Consider the following 25,944-nt stretch of genomic DNA (forward strand, 5'->3'; position numbering starts at 1 on the left):
GCAGCCATGCCACGATGCCACTTGACTCTCGTATGGGTGCTTGGACTTTGAGCTCTGGTCTCCATGCTTGAATGCTGAGTACTTTAACCATTGACCCACTTCCATGCCCTCTGCTTATTTTTTTTTACATTTATTTACTTGTTTGTTAGTGTGTGTGTGTGTGTGTGTGTGTGTGTGTGTGTGTATGTGTGTGCACGCATGAGTGCATGTGAGCTATGCCACGAAGATGGATGTCAAAGGATAACTTGCCAGAGTCAGTTCTACTGTTTGGGGCCAGGATTGGAACTCAGGGTGTCAAGATCAGTGGTAAACTTTCCCATGAGTGGTGTATATTAAGCTTGTCAGTGGGACAATTTCTTGTTTATTACTTGACTGAGAAGGGTATGGCCCAGGCGTGGGCCTGTGGCCCCACCCATGGGCCTGTGGCCCCACCCTTGGACCTGTAGCTCCACCCCTAGGCCTGTGGCTCCACCCCTGGACCTGTAGCTTCCCCCCTGGGCCTGTGGTCCTGGTCTGTAGAAGACCTCTGCCTGAGTGGAAGCAGGGATCAAATAAGGAAGCAGCATCCTCCCCATGGCTCCTGTTTCAAGTTCCTGCCCCGAGTTCTCTCAATGATACCCTATAACCTGAAAGATAAAATAAACTCTTTTCTCCCCAAGTTACTCTTGGTAATAGTGTATTTCACAGCAACAGACAGAAAATTGGACCAATTACTGGTTTGCCTCAATACTGAAAAATTTGATCATACTTTTATCTTGTTTTTGTCAGTAATGTCATGTTGTACACATACATGTTCATATCTTCTCTCTGATTACAGGGTTGAAACGATTTAGGCATTGGAAGACCTATAGAGTAGAAGAAGTTGTCTGAATCTAGTACTTAATTGGCCAGTTGGCCGACATATATATAGTCTTTATACATGCTCTATAATGATTTAGATGCATTTTTATTTATTTATAGGTAAGCATTGGACATTTCCACTTCTCAGTATATACAGAATAATTCTATCATAACTTTGAATATAAACATCCAAGTGATAGAGTTTCCTTCCATTTTTTAACTTAAGGTTTCACTCCCTAGTATCAAAATCTGGTGGTTATTTTTGTTTTGTATTATCAATATTTGTATGTATGTTTGCATGTACAATGGAACCTTGCTACTCACTCCTTTTATAAGCAATGAACATCAAATGAAAATTTAGTTTTTCTCATCCGTGAGAGCATCATTTCATATACTTAAGGATCATTTAAATTACTTTTCTGTGGCTTGTCTATCCATATCCACATCTTATCTACTTTTCTCCTAGTATTTCTCTTGCTAATTTTAATTTTTGTATGTATAATTGTTTAAATATCTTTTTTCATGTGCTTCTACAGAAGAGTTCCCATTTCCTTTCTATTTTTTGCCAACATTTTTAAATCTATAAATGCTATGCAATGTGATTTGAAATTACAGCTGCTTTCTTCTAAGTATTTCTGAATGTTTGAGCCATAGAGAAAATTTCATTCTTGCTTTATAAGGAAAAGCAACCACTGCCCTTGTATTACCTAGATATATTCTTTTTAAACATATGGATGAATTTGGAACACTTGGTAGATGGCAAAATGTTTGTGTGTGTATATGTGTGTGTGTGTGTGTGTGTATGTGTGTGTGTGTATGGGGGACTATATATGGGATATATGTGGATTACGTGGAAGATATATATGGGAATACACACACACATATTCACATATATGGGATAGATATCCCACATATATATGGGATATAGCTGAGATATATTCCCATTTATATTCCATATATGTGTATGTATGTATGTATGTATGTATGTATGTATATTCCCAAATGGCTGTCTAGTATCACACTTCAAAAGCTAATCCAGTCCCTTCTCATTACATCTCTGTGCTGTGTGCTGAGGGCCCATGCTCCTGTGTGCATTTTAGAATCTTGCCTTGTGTTTATTCCTGAGCCAGTAAGGCAGGGAGTTAACTATCAAGACATTATAATGCAATGGGCTCATTCTTCAAGTTCTGTTCTCAGGCTTTTCCTAAATGTTCAAATGATAGATAGATAGATAGATAGATAGATAGACAGACAGACAGACAAATGTGTGTGAGGGGTTCACAAATGCCCTTGGACGACAAAAGAGGGCCTCAGATGCCTTGGAACTTGAGTTGAGGTGCTGGTGTCATGCCTACCATGGGTGCCAGGAACCAAACTCAGGTCCTCTGCAGAACCAGTAAGTGCTGTTAGCCAGTGAGCCTTCTCTTCTGCCCTTTTTTTTTTTCCTGCATTCTTATCTTCAAAAGCAGCATTGTTTTCCCGTTCTCTCAGCATAAGAATAGAATGCACAGGGAGACTGCTCTTCTCCTCTTCCTCCATGAGCTCCTTACCCATGAGCACATGACCTTATTTGTTCAAATCCCAATATTACACAGTGATTTTTTTTTCTGGTTATAAGCATCAAGTATTCTGGCTCTTATGTCTAAGTGTGTTCTTACTTTTGACCTGGGGACATTCAGACAACTCTAGCCTCAGAAAAAATCATGCACAATAGTGACTTTCTCCTGTTCCTCTCCACTGACTAGTTCCTCTTTTAACCTCTTCTCAAGCCCTACTGAAACTCAGACCAGAATCATGCCCCCTGTGCGTCCAAGGTCTCTTTCACACTCCCTAATGATAAGCTGTGCTGTGGCTGGCTCACAACAGAGGTGAGAACACACAGGAATTTTTTCCTGGGCATACCCACTGGTTAAAATGCCAAGACGCAAAGCAATAAGCTAAAGATGTAAGGCAGGAAGCTATCCTGGGGCAGAGATTGTTTGAGAAGGTCAGCGACCCTGCTCTCCCTCCACCTTTCTGCAGCTGTCCTTTCCCACCTGACAGGCCACATCCTGCTGGGTGAACATCTGGTCCACTGGACTTCCTGGTGTCAGCAACAGGAGGATGTCACTTAGAATCTGGCAACGGGATGTGGTGGGTGAGGAGCAGTTGCAAGCCGAAGTGGGGGCGTCGGATGCTGTGAAGGGCACTTTTAGCTTATTAGTGATGTTCCTGTAAGAGCTGCTTGATAATTCACTTCAAATAAAACAGTCATCCTGTGCAGTTTGTGACACAGGCGGACAGAACATGATGCTCCTTTTGTCACAAACATCTGAACAAGTGAAGTCAGGCTTAATCAGGCGGCCTTAAAAAGAAGCGTTAAGTATTTGCGTTGAAGGGTTGAAAAGACTATTTCTGAAGATACAAAATTCTCAGGTACTGTGGAAACATCCCTTCTTCTTCACCTATACTTCCTTCTCCCTATAGCAATGAGCCTCTAGAACAGTTAAATACCTCTCTTAATAAGCCATATTCCTAATTCACAGAGTCCCCAGGAATTAGCAGGAAGGAAGGAAGAAGAGCCCCGCCCTCAGTGAACTGAAAACACTCCTCCATTTTTGCTTTAACTGACAATCAAGGAATTTATAGGGTGTTTTGTTGTTTAAGTTTTATTTTTTTTTGTCAGTAGGTATGCATGTATATGTGGGTGTGGTATATATGTACATGTGTGTGGTATACATGTGTACATATATGAGTGTGTGTGTGTGTGCATGTAGACTAGAGGAAGAGATGAGATGCCAGGCTCTATCATTCTTTGTGTTATGTCTTTGAGATTCTGTCTCTCACTTACCCTGGAATTAGGATGGTAGCCAGCAAGCCCCAGTGATCTTCCTCCCTCTGCCCACCCCTAACCACTAGGGCTACAGGCAAGCGCAGACACGCATGCTAGATTTTTATGTAGATGCTGGAGATTTGAACTTGCGTCTCTATGTGTGCACAGCAAGCGTTCTTACCCACTGAGCTATCTCTCCAAACTTACATTATCTTCATACAGATCCTATCTGGGCTCTGTTAATACAGTATGGATTTGGAAACCAGATCTCGGTTTGAATTCCAGGTTTCATCCATTGTGAACGTGACATAAAGAATCTGTTTGGCCTTCCCGGGAAGTAGGGAGGAGGATGGGCAGTTTGTCGCTATCTTCAAGACACCCTGTTTAGTCTCCTCCTCATCTAATCTGACCCCTTTTGAAAAGTGCAGGCATGTCTAATTCCATGGATACTTGAATCCACAGAGGGTGACTGGTGTGCTGTCCTGCCTAACTTATGTTAAAGGATCCCTTGAAACCATTTCTCACCAACTATTTTGCACAAAGATGAAAAACTCTGATCCTATATTTAAATCATGCTCATGGAACACGCAATCTCACCATGCTATTGGAGCACTACAAATCTCTTGGAGCAAAGCACTCCAAGGGTCTGTAGCTTCAAATCGAAAACAATGCCTCATTTTCTCTTGCAGACAGTGATCGACTCTATGAGATTCTTTTATAAACAATAAAGCTGTAAAATAAAAGGCAGCAACAGATTCTAGAATGCTTAATTTGTGCACCAAGGATATAAGAGGTAAGAAAGTAACACTCCTATTTCCCAAGCCTGTCTTCTTACAGTCCCTAGAAGGCAAAGGTGTCACTGCCAGGATAAAGTCACTGGTGCAAAGGTAAGTGCAAATGGGAACACTATTGAGGGCTCAGTGCTTAGGCCATGCCAACATCACACACTCTCTCTCCTCTCTGTCTCTGTCTCTCTCCTCTCTGTCTGCCTCTCTCAGTCCCTCTGTCTCTTTGTCTCTTTTGGTCTGTCTGTCTCTCTCGGTCTCTCAGTCTCTCTGTCTCTGTCTCCCTCTGTCTCTGCGTCTCTCTCTTTGTCTCTGTTTTTCTCTCTCTGTCTGTCTCTGTTTCTCTCTGTCACTCTGTGTCTCTCTTCTTCTCTCTTTGTCTCTGTCTCTGTCTCTCTGTCTCTCTGTCTCTCTCACACACACACATACACACACATACACACACACACACACAGAGAGAGAGAGACAGAGAGAGAGAGAGAGAGAGAGAGAGAGAGAGAGAGAGAGAGAGAGAGAGAGAGCTGAATAGCTCAATGGTAATTTGGCCAATCTGCCAACTCTGTGACGTTCCCATTGTAGACCCGAGAATAACTGAAGTGCAGACTAGGAGGGTCCCTTTCTCTTCTCTTCCCTTTTAGCATTAATTATTATTGTTTTAATCACACGCACTTTGGGGCAGAGAGTGACAATCTGGTGTATAACACAAAGGACAACAACCCAACCAGGAAGTTAGCAAGTCCATCTCCCCACGTGCTTCAGAAGACACTTTTCTGTCATGGTAACTGCACACCGGTGAGGGAGACAATAAGCCACTCTCCACGTGAAAGGGGAATATTAGAATGCCTGCTCTGACGGCCCTGATGATCTCTGAAGATTGATTTTATGAAAACACGATTGTATTTCGTGCTTTTCCTCCTCCTCTGCTTCCTCCTTGCTATTGGAAGGACTCTGACTAATGCATCATCAAGATTTAGAAAATAGTTTTAAAAGGTTTGATTATGAAAGCAGTACAAAGTTACAAAAAGACCAGTTCAGTGCTCATTCTTGTGACTTGTCACCTTTGCCCTTGCTAGGGCTCCAACTGGTTCTGTCCACTGCAGCTTTTTTTTACCTTTATACAGAATGTGGCCCTCACTTCTGGGACTTCAGGTTTGTTTTTAAATTATAGTTGCAGATGCTTGCTGGTGTGGTTAGCAGGATGAAGTATATAACTCTCGGGACGTTTGTTGCTCTGGATTTATGACTGTCTCTCAAGTTTCAACATTGTACTGGCATGTAGCTTTAAAAGGACTAGATCAGAGATGGAAGACACACAGAGAGACAGACAGACAGAGACAGAGCCACAGAGAGTGACAGAGAGGAGAGAGAGAATAATGTTGGCATGGCCTAAGCACTGAGCCCTCAGTAGTGTTCCCGTTTGCACTTATCTTTGCACTAGTGACTTTATCCTGACAGTGACATCCACGCTTTCCAGGGGCTGCAGGAAGACAGGCTTAGGAAATAGGAGTGTTACTTTCCTACCTCTTATATCCTCAGTGCACAAATTAAGCATTCTAGAATCTGTCGCTGCCTTTTATTTTATGAGTTTATAATTTATTTATAAAAGAATCTCATGGAATCTGTTTCACTGTTATACAACTGTGAAGAAACACCACAGCCAAGGCCACTCCTATAAAAGAAAGCATATTTTAGGGGCTTACAGTTTTAGAGGATTAGTCCATGGCCATCGTGACAGGCACAGAGATAAACTGAGCCTAGTGTGGGCTTTTGGAACCTCAATGCCAGGCCCCAGTGAGGCACCTGCTCCAGTAAGACCACACCTCCTAATCCTTCACAAACAGTTCCACTAACTGGGGACCAAGCGCGCAAGCCTATGGGCCTATGGAGCCCTTTCTCATTCAAACCACCATAAAGCCCAGACCAACCTAAAACTCTGTACAGCAGACAGTGACCTTAAGTATCTAATTCTCCTGCCTCCTCCTCCTGAGTTCTGGGCATCGGCTGTTATTATGCCAAGTGTTAGTGGACACTGGGGGAAAAACTCGTACCATGAGCGTCCATACTCATTAAGCACTTTGTCAGACGAGCTGCCTCCCTGTCCTGCTATTGTTCTAAAATATTCATTAGAAAGTATGGTCACGCCCCATTAGTATGAATAACTAATTGAACTTATTAAAATTACTCAAAATAATCATGACTTATTAAAATAATAATGAAGTTAAATGCCCCCATAGCTGAGTATTGTCCCTTAAAAAAAAAAAAAAAAAAAAAAGGACATCAGGAAAATGAGTTCACTAAAAAAAAAAAAACAAATCTGTTTGTTTTATTTAGGAAAGTAACAACAACCTTCCTAAAGACTCAATAAATGCTGAAGTGAGTGATGGCGTTGCATGTGGGGTCAAGCATGAGGACCCGATTTCAGATCCCAGAACCTATGTAAAGAAATTTAAAAGAGGGTGTGACAAGTGGGTTGTTCCTATAGCCCCAGAACTGAGGCAGGAGGATTGCTGAAGCCTGCTGGCTGCCATACAGCTCCATGTTCAGTGAGAGACCTTGTATGTGCATATGCACCCCTTTAACACACACACACACACACACACACACACACACACACACACACATACATATACTAATAACAACAGTAACAATTATAATAACGATAATGATGATTATAATGATGATGATGAGGATGATAAATGTTTAAAAAAAAAAACAGGACTAGAGAGATACCTCAACATTGAAAATACATGTTGCTCTTGAGTGAGACTCAAGTTCAGTTCCCAGCACCCACATCTGGCAGCTCACAAGCACTTGTAAGTCAAGTTCTAGGGAATCCAGTGCTCTCTTCCAGCTTCCCTGGGCACCCACATGTATGTATACATACATGCAAAGATGTAGACATACACTATAATAATAAAAAAAAATAAAGAACAACACAAAGAGAAATTGTGGACAGCCAACTCACAATTTTCAGCACAGGATGTTTTACTTAACTCATTCAGTATGTGAATTATTTTAAAAGGCTGAGAAGTCAACACATGGACTTCATCTGTGAGGCTGTGTAGGTTTTCTGTACGTCAGGTAACCACTAATACAGGTTGGAAGCACGTTCCCTTCTTCCCCTCTGACAGAGCAAGCAAATGTTGCTCTTACACAGGAGTCAGAACCAGGAAGTGATGACGTGTGCCCTCCCTGTGACCTCAGATCTGCCATTGTTCTGCCTGGGATGTGTTCACCTGTCACCGTGAAGAAATAAAATCTGCTGGGTGGAAGCGACATCAATGAATCATGCCGTCCCCACAAAGTTTGCTGTGTGAAGCAGGTCTCACTCTTGGCTTTATTATCTCTAGTGAAAGGACCATAATTTCACTACCCATGATTCATCCTGTTTTAGACAGTCATTAATATACGTATTTGAGAAGGAAACTGACAGGTAGAGCGTGCCAACTCATTCCTGGGGAGAATGAAAAGGTTTCACAATTCAATCTGTCTGGGTGGTGATCTCTCTGCTGCTGTTCACTCTGCTACTTCCAGCATCCAAACCTAAGTGTCCCTTTAAATCTGTTGAGTAATATCCTTGTTATTCTCAAACTTTGGGGAGATGTTCTAAAACTTGAAACTTTGCTCTTGCCTTTGAACGTAGGTGGCTTAACTAAATATAAATGCTGGCTCATAGGAAAATTGTATTTCCAAATGCTGAGTAATTTATATGAATTTCTAATAAAGATATTATAATAGTTTGCTTGCTTCTTAAGATGTACTTTATTTATTTATTTATTTATTTATTTATTTATTTTTGGTTTTTTAAGACAGGATTTCTCTGTGTAGCCCTGGCTGTCTTGGAACTCGCTCTGTAGACCAGGCTGGCCTCGAACTCACAGAGATCTGCCTGCTTCTGCCTCCCAAGTGCTGGGATTAAAGGTATGTACCACCACACCTAGCCTATTTTTAATTCTGTGTATGGGTGGGAGAGACATGCACATGAATATAGCACCTGCAGAGGCCAGACGAAGAGGATGCATCTTTAGGGACTGAAGTTGGCAGAGGGGCTGAGAACTAAACTTAGGTGTTCTATAAAACCAGGGCATGTTCCTAACCACTGAGCCATCTCTCCAGCCCTATGTTCATTTAAGATGGATCTCACCATGCTGCCCAGGCTGGCTCATACTCCTGGCCACAGGACATTCTCCTGTCCAGACTCTCAAGTAGCTTTGTCTACAGATACATGACAACGTGACTTGAACAAGCACCTACTGTAATAGTCTTGAATCATTGTGTTGATGACCCTGCGCCAGAACTAACTCTCAACTCTTTGTTGTTGCTGTTGTTGTTGTTGTTTAGATTCATTTATCATGTATAACATGTTCTGCCTGCATGCATACCTGCATGCTAGAAAAGGGCATCAGATCTAGTTCTAGATGATTTTGAACTACCATGCGGTTGGAGGGAATTGAACTCAGGACCTCTGGAAGAGCAGCCAGGGCCCTTGACCTCTGAACCATCTTTCCAGCTGCAATTCTCAGTTCTTAACTGAGGTAGGACATGAAGAACACACAACTGTGGTCTTCAACGTTCTCTGATATTTTTTTCACCGAAAGTAACTTTGAAAAACAATGTGCTTCCCAAACTTGTATGACTATTTATTGTTGATATTTGAAAAAATATTTTATTAAGACTTTAAGTAGCTAAGAGAGGTACAATATGCAGTATTCAGTAAATACTGATATTAAATTTTTTAAGAGGTGTGTGTGTGTGTAAGTGTGTGTTTGTGTGTGTGTGTGTGTGTGTGTGTGTGTGTGTGTGTGCAGGGGCCTGTGTACCACCGTGCATGTATAGGGCCTGGAGGATAACTTTTAGAAGTCACTTCTTGCCTTCTACCTTATCTTGAGGCAGTGTTTCTCTTGTTGTACAGACATACTTCCGACTAGGTGGCCCTGGAAATTTCCAGCCGATTCTCTGTCTCTGCCTTCCATCTCCCAGTAGGATTGCTAAAATAACAAAAGCCAGATTTGGGGCACCACATCTAGATTTTTATGTAGATTCCTGGCATCAGATTAAGGTTGTCCCTTGTAGCCCCTGAGCCATCTCCCTGACCCCAATACCGACATTTAAAAGAAAACTGATTTGTCTTTATAATATATCCACTTCTCCCTAAATACACAATCCGTTGAAAATCATATTAATTTTAAAAGAGTCCTATGCTTTTAATGGCCAAATATTTTACATCATTCCTTCATCTCTTTAAAGTCTCGTCTCTACTTCACACAACCACAGAAAGGTGAGTGACGTAGCGACGGTTGCACAGCATGTGGGGACTAAACCCACACTCCTCATTTCACTGCTGTTATTTCCATTAAAACCCATTATTTCCATTAAAACTTAAAACGTGCCTATGCTAGCTGTTGTTAACAGTGCCACTGCCACACTGCTTCCCTTAGCAGAGAACAGAGGTCACACGTTGTCCTTAGAAGAGCATAATCCTTGAGGGCAGGGTGGGGCTGGTGCCCAGGGGTTCCACATACGTCTCCCAAAAGAAAAGAATCATGTCCTCTAATCCTGACGTCCAACAAAAATGTTGTGTGAAGCCGTGTTATTGCTTTGCACTGTTTCTGTGGACAAAGAAGTTCTCCAGTGACCCCAAATAAGAAAGAAAGTGTGGGTCGGGCTTGGTGGCGCACGCCTTTAATCCCAGCACTCGGGAGGCAGAGGCAGGCGGATCGTTGTGAGTTTGAGGCCAGCCTTGCCTACAAAGTGAGTCCAGGACGGCCAAGGCTACACAGAGAAACCCTGTTTCGTAAAACCAAAAAAAAAAAAAAAAAAAAAAAAAAAAAAAAAAAAGAAAGAAAGAAAGTGTTGCAGATGCGATCTCTGCCTGGGCCTTTTATGTCCAAATAAGATTCGCTGACTACTGTAGAAATGAGAACCAGCATGAAGGTCATGCTGGTGGAGGTTGAACTTGGATGAGCCCCTTTGTCCCAGGTCCTTTCCACCTCAGGTACCCCCGTAGACGTTCAGATTTTGCTCATACCTTCTACAGCCTTAAAGATGGTTTCCTTTAATGAGAAAGAGCTAAAAAAAAAAAAAAAAACCAAAAAAAAAACCACCTTTTTTTTTTTAACTGAGAAAAAGAAAGGACCTTTAGAAGATTGCTCAATATTAGTCTGAGTACACAGGGCTAAAGAGATGGTTGGGAATGCTTTTCTGGACTTGGTATTGCTGAACCTCTTATACTTTGCATGGAAGACCAGCTTATTCAATGGAACCCGAAGGAAAACAATTAAGTCTTCCAAGAACTCTAATTAAACCTGCTGTGGTTTGGATTTGCATGTCCCCGAAGACTCGCCCCCACCCCCGCACCCGTGCTAGAGATCTGTTCTTCATGCAGCATGTTCAGAGGCGGCTTGAGAAGCCATCCTGAGGCTCCCGACCTTCATGCAGGAGTTGATGCACTGCTAAGTTCATATAGCTGAGTGGGCTATTCATTTGCGGGAGTTGGTTGGAGGAAGCAGGCCACTGGGGCATGCCCTTAAGTGTGTATGTCATTTAAAAAACTTTTATCTTTGAGATTTTAATACAATTAAAACATTTCTCCCTTCCTTTTCCTCTTTCCAAGCTCTCCCATATATCCTTCCCTTCCGGCCTTCAAACTCATGGGCTCTTTTTTTTTTCACTAATTGTTACTGCATACATATATGTATATGTTTATACATATATTTCTAAATATAACCTGTTCAGTTCATAGAATGCTAATCGGATGTATTTTTATCAGGGCTAATCATTTGGCACTGAACAAGCAACAGGTTTGTCAGGGGCATTTCCCCATCCACTTTGGCATGGGCATTGGTGCTGTCCTAGTTCCAATGACATTTGAGCAGTCATGTTGGTGAGGCTTTATGGGAAAAGCTTCTGGTAATTCTAGGAAAAACATTTCTTTAAAAAGAAAATTTTTTCCATTCTTTGAAAGTTTCATACAATATATGCTGAATATATTTATCAATTCGGCCCGCAACTCGTCCCCATAGCCACCCTCTCTACCACCTCACCCCCTCCCATCTTCCTTAGGGAGTTATTATTCCTTCTTTTTCCCCCTTCCCCCATAGAGACCAGTTTGGAGGCTGCCCTGCTGTGGAACCAGCCTACCATGGGACACATTACTGAAGAGAACGGACTCTCCTTCTCCCAACAAGTAATAAATGCTAATAGCTAAGCAGCTAGTGGCGGGGGTTTGTGCCTGCGTTTTCCTCTCTGTGCTACGATTTTGCCTGACTAGCGCTTGCGCAGACCTTGCACATGCTGTTGCCGCGGCTGTGAGGTCATACGTGCACCTGCCCTGTTGTGTCTGGAAAGCATTGTTTCCTTGATGCTATCTCCCACCTTGGAGCTTAGTCTAAGATCCAGGTGCCTCATGGGGGAGGACTCTTACAGTCTCTGACTCTCTTCATGTGGACCAAATAGGGTCTCTGTGTTAATTCCTATCCACTGCAAGGAGAAGCTTCTATGAAAAGGCTGAGAGGCCCTGATCTGTGGGTATAGCAATAAGTCATTAGGAGTCATTTTAAAACTATGTCCCTTTTGCAGAATAATACTATTAGAATCTCCTCTAGAGCCAATGACCTACCTAGCCAGAGGTTCTTGGCCCTTTCAAAACAGAGGGGTAAGTGTATATCCCACTACTAATCCTCGCCCTCTCCCTCTCCTTCTCCCTCTCCCCCTCCCTCCTCCCTTCTCTCCCCACCCCCTTGGCTGCCATGAGCAAAGCACCTTTCCTCTACTGCGATGACCTTCTTCCATAATATTTCTGCCTTGCCACAGACCTAAGAGCAACGTCACCATCTAACCTTTGACCAAATTGTTGATACCATGAATCAACGGCCTTCTTTCTTCCTGGGGTTGTTTCTCTTGGGTGCTCTCTCACTGTGATGGAAACGTCTTTAGTCAATGCCCACTCCTACAGCTCAGGTAGGCAAACAGATGCTGCTTAAAGGGTCATGGATCTCTGTGTGCATTCTGCTGTGTCTCAGAACTCGAGTCTCTGTTTCCGGTAAAGCACTCCCCTCTCCCCCTGCTTTGGTTCTGTGCATCTTGCTTCATCTCATCTCCTCTCCGTCTTTTTAACCACTTCCTGCACCATCTCTCACACTTTTCTCGTTTGTAGAACTACTATGGCTACTCATTGCTCCTCCACCTAAGCCTCCCAACTGGCTGATTAAGTCTTGTGATGTCTTTAGAGTGATCGGAATTAAACAGAGGGCTGAGCTTGCTCTGGAAGGAGTGCCAACACAGCTGTCATATTTCCCTGTCACCCACACAACTTATCGTCCCATGGCTAGAGGTGAGGGTGTCTAGGCAGAGGCATTGAAATTCAGAATGTACTGTGTACCTAACACCACATCATGCATTTCAGATACATCATCGTGTCAGATTTATGTTACATAATCCCCACATGAGGCTGAGGGAAAAACCAGAGGTTTCAAATGCCTGCCGAGGTCGGAGCTGAGACGGCCAAAGCCTTTCTGGCTCCATGGCTCTGCAGCACTATTTTCCACACCCTCTTCTCATTTCTGGGTTCACGGCCACTCCTAACAATCTCTTGGTTGCATTGGATAAAATGTCTCAAGTTGATTTTTCTGGAAGCAAATAGCTGTAGAAAGCTGCCCAAGCTGCGCTTTGGCAGGTCTGAGTGATGGCAGACCCCCGTTGTGAACCAAGCAGTCAGAAGGAAGCTGTGGACCAGCCGAGCCCACTTGGCTCACACCTGAGCCACCCTGCCCTGCCACGGCTCCACCTGGCCAGCTTCCTACAGATGCTTTCTTCTCTATGTATTTTACCAGCAGGTTGTATTCCCACTGACCATGCTACCATGAGACACCCAAACAGAATACAGATCCTGAGCCCTGCAGAAAGGGTATCATCAGAGCTAGAAGTTTTCATCTTAGCTGTTCTGAAAAGGTTTAACTAACTCTCTTTTCTCTCACATGTACTGATGTGTCTTTCACTGTGATGTCTAAGAACCATTAGAGTCAGATTGCATTTTCGTTTATTCTTTCTGCTCTGGCCATGAGCATCTAGAGGCAATAGAGACGTGCTAGAGTGATTGGCAAGGCACTTCCTATCTGAAACACAAATCATATTATCTCCAAAGGCATTCAAATCTCTTACACCTCAAACACAGACAATAAATTAAATGTCAGAAAGAGTCTTCAGTTTAAACATTTGTTCTGCAGATTAAAGACATGACCTGGCTTAACTCTTAGTGAGTCATGCAGATGTAGTCTATGATTTGCAGCAGGGACAGATAGGCCTATATAAAGCAGCCTGTGAGAGTTGTGTGTGTGTGTGTGTGTGTGTGTGTGTGTGTGTGTGTGTGTGTGTGTGTGCATGTCCCTGTGTGTAGGAACATGTGTGTGTGTGAGTTCATGTGCATACATGCATGCAGATCAGAGATCAACCTCAAGTGTCATTTCTCAGGCTCACACCTGAAACTTCACTAAGTTAGGCCACAGCGTAAGCCTCCCTAAGCAGCTACCCCAAGTGGAGACCAGGCACTCAAATGCCCAAGACCATGGAGGAATCTGACCCAGACCACTACAGACAGCAATATCATTTCTATGTCATATGAGGAACGGTGCCTAAGACTATACAGATTCAGGTTCTGGATCCTGGGTCTGTCTTTGCTACTTAGTTTGTAATTTGGGAATGATTCATAGCCTCAGTTTCCTTCCCTATATGACGGGGACGCTAATGGTGCCTAGCTAGCAGTATTATAGGCACTAAATGTAATGCCTCTTGTGAAATTTGTTAGCATCTTAACTGGTGCATAATCTAATACAAACTCCATAAGTAATTACCCCTGCGTGTGTTACAATTATCCCATCCCAGAGGGTCGTCCCAGGTGAGAAGATCTTTGAGTCTTTTTCAGAGTGGCCACAGTAAGAGAGGTTTGCTAATATGGAGCACTACATGTGGTAGCTAATCTTCCTGTGGATTTGGCTGCATTTAGAATCTTCTAAGGGAGATCTAACTGAGGAGAGGAGACTCATCCTGAAGGAAGGCGACACCAGCCCATGGGTGGGAGGAAGCCAGCGATGGGCAGCAGCATTCTGCACTCTGCTTCCTTACTGTGACTGTGTGTGACCAGGTGTGTGACCAGCTGCCTCACGCTGCTGCTGACAGGGCTCCTTGGTCCTCTGCTGTCTTCCCCTGCAGAGACAGGCTGCACCAGCAGAACGGCCAAATAATCCCTTCCTTTCCTCAGGCTTCTTCTTGTCGGAGAAAAGTAGCACTTTAGGCTCAAGTAGTATCCTACTTAATGATGCTCCAAAGCTATATTTAACTAAGTGTTTTTCAATGTCCTGTGCCTAACAACTCTCCCCACACCACACCCCAAAAACTTTGACATGAAGATACCACAGAAGTTGAAACAACAAAAAAATGTACTCTTTCGGTGTAGCACCTTATAGTTGAGAAATGTGTTGACTTTGTTAATGATGTTGCGCTTATGAAGAAGTTATTTACACAAAAATAAATCATGCATGTTATTGAAACTTTAGAAAATTGAGAGCTATAATAACAATAAATTACACCCAAGTGCATTTCCTCCAGGAAAACTATTGTTAACATGAAGTGGGCCATTTTTCTACTTCAAGCCAAATGATTTCTGGTTGTTGTCATTGTTGTTGTTGTTTTCTTTTGTTTTTGTTTGTTTGGTTTGTTTTTGTCTGCTTTGTTTTTACTTATCTAATTCTACACATACAATCTTGTATATAGTTTTTTGATCAGTATTTTAATCCATATTATGGAATCTTTGTAAATAGCATTTATTAATGGCTGTGATTCTTCCAGTTACACTCAGGTGCTGTGGTTGTCCTGGCCATTGGTCAATGGCACTGCTTTTATGGTTTTTTTTAAAGTTATGTTTAAAAATTAGTATTACCACTTTTAAAATTCTAAATTATGAAAATGTCTGGTTAGAAAAATGGCCTTGCAGTTAAGAGCACTTACTGCTCTTACTGAGGACCTGAGTTCTGTACCCGACACACATGTCAGGAGGCTCGCAGCCACCTGGAACTCCAGTTTCACATCATCCAACGCCCTCTTCTGGCCTCTGAGTGCACCTGCACTGCTAGGCACATACCCCTACATAGACACACATAGAGACACCTAATTTTAAAAACAAAATAAAATCTTTAAAATTATAAAGGTATCTACCATGCTTTTTTAATTATTTTAAAAGATTCTTAGAATTTGGAGTAGATGATCAAATTTTCACTCATAGGTCTATTAAATCTTCACTTAGCTGCTTTTCAATGATACGTGCATTGGGTGCGCTGCTTTGGCTGGAACCTGGGTGTGTTTCTGCCATAGCCTTGCTCTTTGGAATGCAGTGGATGACTTTGAAGAATCTGATACAGATAGGTGTTGTAAGAGCTTTTCAGAAGCACTCTAGTGACCTCTGTTACAGGCTAAGATAGCTGAGCTCCAAAAACAATAGTAGAAATATACAGATTGGTCTGGATTTTTAGAAAAATACATACACACATGGTTACAGATATATACATGTGCATGGATGTGTGTGTGTGAGTCTCTCTGTGTGTCTGTGTGTTCACATGTCTGTATGTGTCTCAAACACTGAAAGCTGCCCTGTGATGTCTCACAGTCTTATTTTACCACAAGGCCTGATTTTGTCTGTACTGTGACTTGGATGGGTATCCAACAAATATCCATGTGCTAAGGCTTGGTCTCCAAGGCAGCAGCACTACAGGGAGATGATGGAGAACCTGGCATATGGGTTCTAGTGGGACAAGTTAGGCTGTTAGAGGTTGGCCCCTACAGGGGATGGTGGGACCCCAGTATTTCTCTTCTTTTTTTTTTTTTTTTTTTTTTTTTTGTTACTTCTCTGTCATACCATGGGTAGCTCTGTTCTGCCATTCACTTCTGCACTTAACATTTGTCACCTACTAAAGTGACTCCTAATAACATTCTGCTATACTGCTAGATCAGTGCCTTGTAGTACATAATCTATGGGTTAATAATAAACATTAATAATCAACTTTTCACAGCATAACGGTGCCCAGATTAATGACAATTAAATTAGAAGCTTAAAGCCTAAAATCTCCCTGGCCAAAAGCAGACTTGTAGCTCTCTCTTTAAGAGAGACTCGTAGGCATGCCTGCAGATAGAAGGCAGCCTGCTGCAGGCAGGTAGGGGACAAACAGAGAGGGCTGTCTGGCACAGGGACAGGATGACACGGGGACAAGGGGTGATGGCAATTGCTTAGCAACTGTTTTTTCTCCAAACCTTGTATAGTTTCACAGACACTAACTTGGCACATGAGCTTCCACAGACCTCACAGACACAGCAGGTACCTGCCTGTGGGCTCTCACAAGACAGGGACCACAGCAGAGAGAACTGATAAACATAGAGCCAAGGGGAACAATCATCACTGAATTCACCCAATGGCTCCTAGGAAAACTTCCTGGAGACAACAGCCTAGTTTGGGTCCACACATCGGATGAAACTTAGAGAATTCAGACTATCGCAAGATGAATAATTAATTTATGCTCTGAACGGCCTACCTGTCTCCTTAGTGTGGAGTTTCCACAGGAACCAATAGGCACTCAGACTAACACAAAATAATTAATAATTTTAAATTTTAATTAATTAAATACATGCCTTTGATCCCAATACTTGGGGAACAAAGACAACAGATAGGTTTTTCATGAGCTCAGGGCCAGCCTAATCTACAGAACAAATCCAAGGCAGCTTGGATTACACAGAGAGACAATATCTCAATAAAAATATAATTATATTTCTGTAAAAGAGTATAATTTAGCTCCACACAATCTTGTTCTGATTTATTTATAAAGATGTTTGTATATTAAATGATAATATTATTCATCCCCTTTGAGGGAAGACAAAATATAGCAGACCTGGATAAGAACTGGACTGCTGAACTAGATCATTCTATACCTGCGATGGCTTCAAACTGGAGGACTATGTTATTTTGTGAGAGGTGTCTTATGCTTCTGTTATCAGAAAAAGAAAAGGGCTTTGATTCCATCCAAAGTAATAAGTATCAGATATGACAGAGGAAGACCCCCTGAAGGTCTTGGCCACACACAAGAAGAAAGAAATCAAGAAGACCAAACAGGACAGGTAATGTACTTTGCTGATCCTTGCTCATGGGAGCAGCTCTGAGACTGACTGGGGACATATAAATGTCTTCAGCCAGAATTTCAACTATACATAGCCAATAAATCTTGTTGGCTACAAAGTCCTCAAGGCTTATCATGCCATTCTGTTAAACAGCACAGATAAAATTAGTATTAGAGTTTGGTATACAATCCAGATTGGTTTAAAGAAACACAGATTACTGACTCCTAAAATACCAGAATGAAAACTAGAACAGTCAAGTGAAGAAAGGAAGTTAAAAAAAAAAAAAAAGAACATTCTAGAAGAGGTAAAGTAACAGTATTGAGGTAAAGACTGTGTTCTTCAAAATCAAAGAAAGGTCACTCAAGGGCACATATGGAACTATACAGCTATGTGTATGGGGGTCTATAGTTTTTTTTCAGTGTTTCCTGGAGCTCAAATCCATCCATGAGGTGCTATATTCAGTGAGTCAGTGAAGCGGGAAATCGCACTATAGTCAGTTGGATCTTTCAGCACTGAGGACTGCTAACAGGATCTTACCTCTTTGTATACCTGATCATTTCTCACAGGATGGGTGTAGGGCAGGGTAGAATATCCCCCTCCCTTGGCCGGACTGACCTTTGATGAGCATGCCTCAGCCCCCTAAGTGCTGGGTGGGCTAAGAGGCAAGAGCCACCGTGCTCAACTATCTATCTAGATTTCTATCATTAAACTGCTCATTGCAGTTTTGAGCATTCATTCTTTAAAAAGATAAACACTGCATCACTGTGGATTAGCCTCTCGGTGATTAACCATTTCATCCTTCATCTGTTTTCATGTCGTGGTGCCCTATATTTTGTTTGAATACATCAGGTATTTAATGCTTATATTTTGGGCTCAGAATGACTTAATAGCCCTATCTTCTAAATCATAGTGCTCAGTATAATTAACAGTGACTCTCACTATAGTGATCACGTGGAGTACTCTCCTTTTTCTCCATCTTTAGGTAATAGTTTTTAGACTGCCTTCGATCAATTCTTGACCTTAAAAATGGCTGAGTTGAACTCTTGCTATTGCTGCCAACTGAAAAAGACTGTTTTCCCCATGAACTGCAGATACCTGTACAATGACTGCTTTGACAGTTGAAGTATGAAAAAAAATTGTCAAACTGATTGCTCTGAGGCTACAGGTTACAAAGTATTCTAGGAGTGAAGTTGGGTGTTCCCTTTGGATCAATTTGTCACAGCCTCTACTAATCCTATGTCCAGAAGGGCTTGCCTTCCAGTAGACTGCACTAAATAGCCTTTGACTTTTCTGAGAATACTCTACAAATTTGGGACTGCAGCAAGTGAAAAGTGTTCCAGAATTCTGGACATGCCCTGAAAAATCTACTGGGAAGACCGATGTGACAGTCCTAGACTGAGGAGGAAAATTCCATTTGTAGTTCAAAACCCAGTATCACTCAGCTAACAACAGTTATGCTGAGAAAGATTTATAAGCAGGTGACAGTTGGGCACACAGTCATTATTTCTGACAATATTAAAATTTACGGGTCCTTGAGAAGTTATTTTTATTATGGTAATATTTAATGACACACAATAACCGAAAGGAAGGTTGTCCTAGTTTTCTTTCTGTTGTTACAATATGCTATAATGACTTAAGAAAAATTCCTTAAATAGTGTGGTTACGATGCATTTCCAGGACAAGTAAACAGCATCTATTACCTTCCTGAGGTCCCAAAGACAAATTAAAGGTACAATCAGAACAAAATTCACTTGGGGAACCAATTACTCTATTAAGATTCCTAAAACAGGTGCTTCCTCCAAGCAAAAGGACCCATTGTGACTCATTAATATCTTTGCTTCAACTACTTGAAGTAAGCCCACTAGGGTACGGCATCCTATTATGTTGCTGTAACTGACCTATCAATCTTTTATTTAAGAATTTTGTTTCCATGTTTGATAATGGGAATGGTCCAAAAAGGTTTTCTGCAGAGGCAATTATCGGGAAGATTATCTTATCTACAATACATTGATTTATGAAAACCAGTTCTATAATTAGTATTCTGGAAGCAACATAAGGTATTGATCAAGACTCTAAACTCCTAAATCTGTCAGATGTGGGTAAGAAATCTAATTACACTAATTATTATGTCATCTTGGTCATAAACCTTACCTCATTGCCCATTTGTAAGGGATAAGAAGAGACTCTCCCTCCTCAGAGTGCATTGTCTGTGCTAGTCGTAGGCCAGTGAGAGGGCTCAGACAATAAACAAGCCTTGTGCCAAGACTGAGGATTTGAGTTCAATTCCTGAAACCCTCCTGGTAAAAAGGAGAGAGCTGATTTCCACAGGTGGTCCCCTGATGGCTAAGTATCATGTAAAGTGATAGTCCTAAGTAAACTAAGAGTCTGTGTCAATTAATAAGCATTCAATAGCTATTTGAACACATGCTCACAGAGGCACAGACACATGCATATGCACACACTCAAAATAAAACACGAAATTTGCCGGGTAGTGGCGGCGCACACCATTAATCCCAGCACAGGCAGAGAGAGGCATGTGGATCTCTGTGAGTTTGAGGCAGTCTGGTCTACAGAGTGAGTTCCAGGACAGCCAAGGCTACATAGAAAAACCTTGTCTCGAAAAACAAACCAAAAAGTAAGAATGTTTTGTACCTTCCACTTTTAGGACTCATGGAACTCTGGTGCATCTCTAACGCATCTTGCCTCCTCAGCTTTGGCTTCCTTCTGCCATGTGTGTCCAGGCTCCAGGGCTTCCCACAGATCTCGACTTTCTACATAAATGCAATGCAATTAGTGCAGGTACTGACTATTGCAGTGAAATATTTTTAAATGTACCATTGAATTGTGCATAACTCTTTCAGAATTGCTGGATATATTTCCTTTCTGTCTCCTACTCTAGATTTTTCTATATTGTCAGGAGTTTTTTGGTTTTTTTTAATCAGTATTTCTCAAAACATAATTCTTAAAATTTAAGGTGCTTAAACATTTCTCACTTTTTCCCTTTTGGTTTGCTAGCTTATTGGTTCCATCTTGATTGATTTATTTTCCTGTTTCTGATGTTTATTTCCAGAATGCATTGCTGCTGGGTTAAGAGGGCATAGTGGCTATGGGGAAGGAGCAGGAGAAAGGACTGAGAAACACCTTGTCCTGGTGGCTTGGCTCCCTGACTAGAGGCAGCAAGGAATGAAGAAAGGACAGCACGTAGACACATGTACAAAAAAGCTGAGGTGGTCTGGGGTGCCTGCACTCTGATGGAGTGGCACCTCTAGAACCAGCCTGTTTATGTACAGCTGGGGCTAGGGGCTGGTCTGGATAGCAGGTCTCTGTAGGTGAGCAACCTCAGGCTATAAAGATTTGGGAAAGGATGAAACTGCAGCTGCTGCTTTCCGTGCACACTGATCAATCATCAAGAAAGAAGTGTTGCTAACTTGGGGCCTGGCCCATTTGGGAACAGCCTTGTCAGTGCCCCATGGCTCTAAAACCTTGGTGTTTGTCATGGCTGTGCCCATGCCCACAGTCCGCATTCACTCAGGATTCCTAGGCTCCCTTCAGACAGTCCTCATCCTTAGCTGGCCTTTGCCTGCTCCAGAGCCGTTTCATGTCTGTCATTTGCGCTGTTCTGGCTTTGAGCTTCTGTGTCAAGCATCATGGGAAAAGGAGCCAGCTGTGTCAAAGGGTGTTGCCTGTTTCTCAGCCTCCCCACAGGCTGTGCTCTGAGATGACACCTAGACTGAAATCCAGGCTTACTTTACCTAAACAATAATGACACCTTTTCTAACTCCCATCTTACACATCCATGAAGAGGCTATATGATCTTTGAGCTTGAGGGAACACTGAGGTGGGTTTTCCTTTGGGTAAGAGAGTCATTAGAAGAGGTGTTAACACTGGACAGACAGACAGACAGACAGGCCGGCAGGCAGACAGACAGATAGACAGATAGACAGCATCACAGCAGGGTCTCTAAAGAAAGTTCAGGTCCTTGAATAATTATTTCCCCTACCCTCTCTCTTCTCTCTCTCTCTCTCTCTCTCTCTCTCTCTCTCTCTCTCTCTCTCTGTGTGTGTGTGTGTGTGTGTGTGTGTGTGTGTGTAGGGGGTATAGTCAGGCTGTCTCTGGCTCCCCAGGAGGTGGCAGAGGAGTGGAAGGACTACATTGTCAGGAAGGAATGTGGGGCTCCAAAGCTATGGAGGAAGTGAGGAAAGAGATGCATCTAGTTTGTACCCATTATACGGAGGGAGGGAGGGAGGGGGAAGGGAGGGAGGGAGGGAGGGATTATCACTGGTTTGTCAGTGATGTCCCAGAGTCTTACAGCCTGAGCTCTGCAAACTTCCCTGGAGACAGGAATCTGGTTCGCAGGAGTCTTAACACAAAGGGGGTTTGTTTGCTGAGGTTAGAGAGTCAGACAGACTCTGGGTAACTGGCCTGCTATTTCTTTAACAGTAGAAAGAGGTTTCTGCTGGTGGGTGTGGTCCGAGCAGCAGTTTGGAATGGAACCTAGCCAGAGCCACAGCATCTTCCTCAGAGGACAGATGTGGATTAAATGAGACAACACTGTGCCGACTGGCTTCTCCTACTGATATACCCTGGTGTGTGTGTGTGTGTGTGTGTGTGTGCGCAGGTATGCATAAACTATTTCGTGAATTAATAATTCACAAGTATTTCCTGAATGAGCCTTGGGATTTACCTCCCAGCTCTAAAACTATGTGTAACTGGGACCCAATCTTGCAAAGAGACTGAGAAGCTCACTCAACCTCTGCAGCTATTACGTGATAAAAATGATTGAAGCCAGTTGCCAACATAAAAGTGCCTGTGTATGGTTATTAATAATACTGAGCGGGGCCCATTATAGAGAACCTGCAGCTTTTATGCTTCTATAATTTCAGCCATGCTATCATCCTCTCAAGAAAGAAGAATCGTCCCCAACACAAATTCTCCCAGCTGTCTATTTTCCAATAAAGAGAATCCTGCCAATGATGAAAACAGCGACGGGGCCTTTTCAAAGGCCCCACTCAAGAGGCCGGGAAGAACAGGATGAGGACCATTTACCTTGTCTGCTACAAATCATCACACATTTGCCCGTTCCCAAGCAGAAGGCAAGATGTTTCATTAACAGAAATGGAGAAGGAGGTGAGGCCCTGTCAATTAAGGCAGTTTCTGAACAAGGCTCTTTTTATTGTTATTTTTCAACCTTAAAAAAAAAAGCATGAGAAAATAAGCAGATGAGACATCTGAAAGGATGCTGCATATGACTTTGCACATGGCATTTATGACTGTGTTTTGTTTAGAAAGACTCCTCGGAGATGATCCACACCCCAGCAACCCTTCCTTTCCCATCAGTGTCGACCACACTTGCCATTTCTTCCACAAGAAACAGCAGGAGTTGCTTGTGAAAGTTTTACATTAGAATGTAATGTGTTGGGCTCCTTGCAATGAGTCCCTGCTGTGGCATCTGTTAATCAGAAGCCAGCCTCTAACATTGCCTGTAGTCATAGAAAAAGCTACAAGGTAAATACTGGTATATTTAGCACAGTGAGAAAAAAAAAATACTAGCATTTGGTTTGGAAGAGAGAATGGAGAAGGAAAAAATAACTTTCTTTTAAGAGCTATTTATCCCCCCCCCCCCTTTGACTGTGAAGCCACCTTAGGGGATTCGGGTCCTTCACCAAGTTTAGTTAAATGTTTAAAACAGGAGCCCAGAAAATCAAGGCATCCCCCATCTTATGAAGCCAGGGCTGGCGTTGCTTCTGCCCTTAGAGTTTTCATCCTTTGAAGTATCCGTGGTTCACAGGAGAGAATGAGAAAGGATAGATAGCGAGGCTCCAGATGTGGCGTCTTCTCCCGAGGACGCAGCCGCTGAGCCACCAAATAGAGAACTTTCGACATGTGGCTCTTCTGCCTTCTGCTATTGCTGAGAATGTTCGGGATTCAATGCTCAGGGACCAGCTGGAAGCTTCCAGAGGCCTTGGTGTAACCGTGTCCCAGCCTGCACTTGTATCCCCGCGATCACATTCTTTTGTGATCCGGAGTGACATCTCCCTCGCCTCCCCCCTCCCCCCCCCCCCCACCCACCAGACAGATGCAAGATTACAATAATTGGCAGTGTTCAGGGCTTCAGACATGATCGCACGCCCTGGGAAGAGAGCCGAGAAAAGAAGCCCCCGTAGACAAACAAAAAGATGAGTTACATCAACTCCCAGGTAAAACGTCTGTCCTCCCTATCCTAGTGTGAACTGTGCAACAAACAGTGCATCTTCGGGGGAGAGGTGAAAGCGAGAAAGGACTCATGGGATACTTTAGAACTCAGAGGCACTGAAACCTCTTGTTATAGCCCGTATCTGTGGCTGCTATGAGAAGGCAGGACGGTACTGCTCTCAAGATGTTGTGGGAACAGTCATCACCATGGAGTCTCTTGCTGGTTCATCAGCCAGACTTGAGGTACAGGTACCAGGGCCTACATGCATACTTCCCTCGGGAACTGCCTGGGGGAGCCAGAAAAAGGGGGAAAGCTTTAGCAAGCATAACAAAGACTACAGGCAACATGGGCACCTATCGCCCCCTATTGTTAAAGGCCTGTAAATCCGGGACATGCATCAGGTCCTTACTTCTCCTTTGACTTTTGAATGGTGTCATCACCGGCTCAGAACTGCCCTTGTTATTTTTGCCCACATCCTTGATGGTCTGGCCCACCCGGCATCCTTTTGTTGTTCTTTTTAGCCAAATGCCTCTTGTTGCACGAGGTATGGAGAAAAGACTGACAGCATAGCAAGCTGCTGTGGAGAGCCTTGCTAACTGCCCCAGTGGTCCAGCCTAGGCACCTTGTGTTTCCCTGACAACAGTCTATATGGAGATCCAGCCTCCATTCCAGACACACCAGATCAGAAGACCCCGCTACCTGCTCGAGGTGGAGACTCAAGCCTGCTCACACTGACTCACAAACATGATGCTCAATAAAAACAGAGCAGGGTCCCACGGGACCCCATAGCATATTCTAGAAACAGACACCTCCTCTGTCCTCTGCCTGGCTCACAACGAGAAGTTGACTAAAGCCTTTAAACTCAGTTTGCTCTCTCGCTTTCTTGGGGAAGTGGGGAGCTGTGCCGTCATTTATCAGTGTTGTCTCATATTGGCAGATTGCAGACACTGAAATGGTAGCTATAGGAACTGTTACAGGACAGTCCCACGCTCCTTCATCTCATTAGATGAAATGGCAGCCCTGTGCTTCAGCCAGGGGTAGGTAGGTGCCAAGTTCTCTTCTGCCTCGGGTACGAATGGGTTTCCAAAGCTTGCTTACAATGATGCTGGCAAACTCTTTAGATTTTACAGGACGCATCTTTTCTGTACTTACATAGCTTCAAGGGAAAATGTACTTTCTTCACCCTAGAAGGTCTTACAGGTTGTCTTCTGAAGAAACTTCTCTTCTTACCTAGGGAAGTGGATGGCTTTGCACAGCATACATCCTGTGTGCTCACTTTGCACACACGATCAGCCTCCCGCGCCCCGTGGTTCTGCAGGACTCTAATGTTAAATTACCATCTGCTAATACTCATTAATGAAAGGAAGTCACAGGAAAAAGTGGAGAGTCAGTGAGGGAAGGAGAGCTCCCAAAGCTACCTGGATGGTGGTGGTCAGCTGAGAACTTCCAGCAAGACTCCCACAAAGCTCTGACAAGCAGCCTGCATGTCGTTCAGCTGAGTACAGGAAACAAAATCTCCCATTCCAGGAGATTCCAGTAACTTCCTCTTCAAACTCAATTTGGTTGACCAGGGCTAGAGGTGGCACAGTGGGTAAAAACAAGTACTGATCTTGCAGGGGACCCAGGTTTAGTTCCTCACATTTATGTGATGTCAGCTCCAGGAGATGCAATAATGCCCTCTTCTGGCCCTCACAGGCACCTGCGCATGCATGCATGTGCCTGCACACAGAGAGAGAGAGAGAGAGAGAGAGAGAGAGAGAGAGAGAGAGAGAGAGAGAGACAGAGAGAGACAGAGAGACAGAGAGACAGAGAGACAGAGAGACAGAGACAGAGAGACAGAGACAGGCAGACAGACACACAAACAGAGAGAGAGAGAGAGAGAGAGAGAGAGAGAGAGAGAGAGGCAGAGGGAGAGGGAGTGGGAGAGAGACAGAGACAGAGACACAGAGACACAGAGACACAGAGACACAGAGACACAGAGACACAGAGACACAGAGACACAGAGACACAGAAAGACAGAGAGAGAATTATCCAGGGTATAGTACTGCCATTGTGGCTAATTACGCTCATTTGAAGACAGTCTGTTCTTTGAGGCTTTGCTCCTCCTGGGATCATATCTTTATGCCTTCAGCATTGAAGGGAGAGGAGACAGACAGGCA

At 43.2% G+C, this 25,944-nt stretch overlaps 1 long non-coding RNA gene across 1 annotated transcript in view; it reads right to left on the reverse strand.

Annotated features, from left to right (window-relative positions):
- Positions 1-25,944, reverse strand: part of LOC311581374 — a 37,874-nt gene that overhangs the window by 8,075 nt on the left and 3,855 nt on the right. The window contains exon 2 of the long non-coding RNA XR_014773762.1: positions 20,245-20,363. This is a non-coding gene — a long non-coding RNA (uncharacterized lncRNA). The remainder of the gene's footprint in view (positions 1-20,244; positions 20,364-25,944) is intronic.

Source organism: Acomys minous (assembly GCF_964271855.1).
Source record: "Acomys minous genome assembly, chromosome: 13".
NCBI lineage: Eukaryota > Metazoa > Chordata > Mammalia > Rodentia > Muridae > Acomys > Acomys minous.